This window comes from Melanaphis sacchari, unplaced genomic scaffold, assembly GCF_002803265.2.
Source record: "Melanaphis sacchari strain LSU unplaced genomic scaffold, SCAv2.0 Contig884_pilon_pilon, whole genome shotgun sequence".
Lineage (NCBI taxonomy): Eukaryota > Metazoa > Arthropoda > Insecta > Hemiptera > Aphididae > Melanaphis > Melanaphis sacchari.
Window position 1 is genome coordinate 4,696 of NW_020271622.1, and position 4,326 is coordinate 9,021.

At 29.6% G+C, this 4,326-nt stretch overlaps 1 long non-coding RNA gene across 1 annotated transcript; it reads right to left on the reverse strand.

Moving 5' to 3' along the window:
- Positions 1–340: 340 nt before the first annotated feature.
- On the reverse strand, positions 341–924 carry LOC112602400. Its single transcript, XR_003115105.1, has 2 exons — positions 824–924; positions 341–756 (listed from the first exon to the last, which is right to left on the reverse strand). It is a non-coding gene; the product is annotated as an uncharacterized LOC112602400 (long non-coding RNA).
- Between the last annotated feature and the right edge of the window lie 3,402 nt (positions 925–4,326).

Here is a 4,326-nt window from a genome sequence, read left to right on the forward strand (position 1 = left end):
GTTACTAACGGACAATCTGTTACGTCGGGCGGTGCGCGAGATTAGGTTAGGTTAGGTTAGGTTAGGAATTATATGAACTTATGTATTTAGGCAGTTGTATTTGAATAATAATTTTATGTCAATTATATGAATAATTAATATAAAAACAGAATAATGATGTATTATGCTTAAGATGAATAATCAACGATTGAAAATATTATCGAAATTCTTAGCAAAAGATTCATACTACATTTTTTGCAAATAATAATTGTGAAGATAATATATTAAATAATATAAAATAATGTTAGAGATAAATATAGATTGAAGACCCACAAAATGAACAAATGTTTTGGCACTGTAATTCACTGAATATTTGTTTAATTGTTTACAATATAACATTATCTTATGCAAGGTTTAAGTCAAGCACGTAAACAAGGTGGGGGAGGGGGGTTAGGTTAGGTCCAAATAGGCAGATTTATTTATTTATTGTCATAATCTTAAATACATATAAATATGTAGGTAACATTCATTGACTCGATAAGAAGATTGATTAAAAACAATTAAAAACAATTAAATGATAGATATTAATATTTATGAGTTAGTAATATTATTTAATTTCTCGCATTCTCTGATAGGAGCTTGATTTGAAAAACCACGGAATATCATTGTATAAGTAATAAACTGATCTTGATTACAACCACAATTTCCAGTTGGGTCGCTTAAATCGATATATTTTGCAACTATTCCTTTTGCTTTTATGTCACTTGCAAATTTACCCTATAAATTAAAAATAATACATAAAATCAAGCATAAAGAGTACTTGATAATTTTTAAAAAAATTTACTTTTTGAAAAAATGCATCAGCATTATCAGCACACCAGTAAAGAGTATAGTTTCCAGGTTCACATAACTAAAAATGTTAAAACGTATTTAAAAAAAAAAAAAGAAAAATCATAGTTATTAACTTCATTATTTTTAAAACAGTGTATCCGAATTGGTACCCGGGTTGTTACGAATTGGTTCCCGGGAAAAAGCAGACTTAAGACTCTATATATTTTGCAAGAATGGTTAAAAATTTTAGCTTTTGTCATGAATGTAATTTAAAAAAATAAAATATAATAATGATACAGTTTTTCAATTCATCAATCAAATTTAACATATATTTCAATTTGAACTTCTTTCAACACATCAATAAATTGAAAAATGTTCGGATTTGCGCAATAGAAGCAACTGTTGAACTTGCTGTGAAGTTGTTCGTTCTATACTACTGGTATATTCAGCCCACATTGTGGGTGGAAATAAGCTATCTTTTTCAATATTAATAATTACCTAGTGTATAATTAAAAAAATCTTCCAGCTTTTCATTAGTAGGTTTTAATGACATCAAATCATTCGTATAGCAATAATTGCTAACTTCTTGGGGCGATAATAAAGATAAGCAAAAAAATAATTTTAATATTCCTCCTATTTCGGAATCGTTATTTTTAAATTCTTTTGATAGCCCTAATTGTTATATTTTCCTCTATCATGCTTGGCCCAAGTGAAACCGACGACCTTTTAATTGAAATAAAAGCCATATTTCAGAGATCGCTACATGAATGGCTCTTTCAAAGTCCGCATATATTTTATCTGGGTTTAAATAATTTTGAATTGAACAAAAAGCTTTTGTATACGTGTCACTAGTTTTATTTGGAAGTAAAAAGAAAACTAAAGGAACATAGTGGTTTTTTTTTTTACACCGTGAACTGTAAAAAGATAGTAAAAAGCTTGGGACAACTTTTGAATGTACCGTCAATAAACACAGTTTTCATTTCACGTAATTTTTCAAATTGCTATCACTTAAACATCCAATAATATTGGTTTCTGCACTATTAATAAATAAAAAATGTTCTCTCAGATTAGTCATTAAATTATAATTTTTCAATACATTATAAGTCTCATCCAATGTTTTAAGCAAGGTTGATACAGTACTACACCGACTAGCATGTATATTTTTTTCTAATTCTACATAAATCTTGAGTAACTATGGTTTCAATGTCGCATTTAGACAACTCACAGCGAATTATTTTTACTGGTCGTTCATGCAATACTTCCATAACTTTTCGTTATGTATTATATTTTTATCGACAACTATATTTATATTATTTAGTTTCAAATACGACTTACATTTTCTTTTGACACACGTCCAACGGTCGATGTCATCTGTCAAGTTTTTTTGGAATCCAAATTTATAACCTTCTAGTGTTGGCCAACGATATCGATATCTCGATATGATATCGATATCGTGACTTATTTTTGGGTTTTTCGATATCGATATCGAATTAAATATTATCGATATAAAGCGATATCGTTAAAATCAAATTATTATTATTAATCTGATTTATGATTTTTATTATCTAATAGCATTACTAATAGTAATTTACTATTTATTTTTATCTTATATTTTTATTAAAACGACTATATTTGGTGCCAGTCGGTAGATAATTTCTACAATTCAATTTAGTTCCGATTATTCGTTCGTATTTGTGCATTGTGCGTTTATATTGTATCGTAGACGAAAAACGTAAATTTTATAAAATGAACGAAAACTTTAAATTAATCCCACTGGCTGGAGCTAGAAGTAAAATTTGGCAACATTTTGGTTTTCAAGCTGATGTAAACGGAATTATTTTAAATAAAAAACAAGTAGTTTGTAAAAATTGTAAAATTTCTGTTGGTTATAGTGGCAATACGACCAATTTAAATTCACATTTACAAGTATGTACTAATGTAAATGTAATTCCAAGTTCTTCAAAATCAAAAACTATTGTTTCGTATTTCAAAGACAACAATTCAAAATTATCATTCAAAAGTAAACGTAGTAAGGAATTAACAAAAGGATTAGTAAAATATGTTGTAAAAGATTTGAGACCATTAAGTATTGTACATGGAACTGGTTTTCTTGAATTCATGCAAATAGCTGTCCCTGAGTATGTTGTTCCAAGTAAACAAACGATTACGAGATTGGTTGATACGACTGCCCGAAACGAAAGGAATAATTTCAGAATCTTTCTGGAAAATATTCCGCATGTTTCTTTAACCTTAGACTTTTGGACCTCAGCATCAAATCATAGTTATCTAGGCGTGACATGTCACTATTTACAAGATTGGTGTTTACGAACTCGAGTACTAAAAACAGCGGAAGTTCCTGAATCACACACATCAGTAAATATCATAAACAATTTAAAATATATTCTTAAACACTGGAATATTGAGAATAAAGTTTGTGCTTTTGTATGCGACAATGCGGCAAACATGGTACGAGCTATTAATGACATGGGTCAATCAAATTTGGTTAGATGCGCTGCTCATTCAGTTCAGCTATCAGTCAATGCAGGTCTCCGACATAATGAAGTAAATGAATTAATGAATAAAATTAAGAAAAATTGTTGGCTATTTTAACCGGAGTTCAACTGCTCAAAAAGAACTTGAAGACGAACAGGAAAAATTCGGTGAAAAAAAAAGTAAACTTGTTCAAGATTGTTTGTTATGCTTCGTTCAGTTACGTATTGCTCTGTTTCTTTTGTGAAATGACCTGTCAACTTCACTAAATAGCGTTCACAGGAACACGTTGCAACAACATAGGTACTTCTTGGCTAACAATGACACAGTTGGATGAACAGTTTCATTTCTTTCCACCAGATAAGAGGATTTTTATCGTAAGGAATTTTCGTTTTAAATTTTGTACGCCTCAAGTTGATCGATTGGAGATGGAATAATTGGATTTAACGTTTTATCATCTTCTTCATCATTATCATCACTGTCAACCATTAAGGGTCAAAATTTTTTTTGGAGGAGGAGAGTCTTCTTCTTCAGATTCCATTTCCGATTCTGAGGGTTATAAAATTCATTTTCTTTTTCGACGTGCTCGGGTACCATTTTCTTCAGTTCAATTTCTAATTCTTTCCAGACTATTTGTTTTGTTCAGTAGACAGAAATTTCAAATCCCGATACCTGGGATCTAATGCCGATGCTTTAGACTCAACTAAACCTATCAATTCTTTATTTTTTTGGTCATTGATATCAGTGTTTTGACTTCTGTTATGAAGTTTGAATCTGGTATGAACTTGCATTATTTAATAAGCTTTTGATTAATCTATGTACTATTGATGCAGTAGTATAGTTTTCTCCGCCTAGTGTTTCAGTAACAACTTTAAGGGTTCTAAAACGTTTATTAAATCTTTCATATTTTAAAATCACCAGAAGCTACGAACCATTTGTTAATTTTGTTTTAGAAATTACCAGATTAACCAATTTTGTGTTTAAGATACTTTGTATCATATCAAATGTTGAGTTCCACCGTGTTAC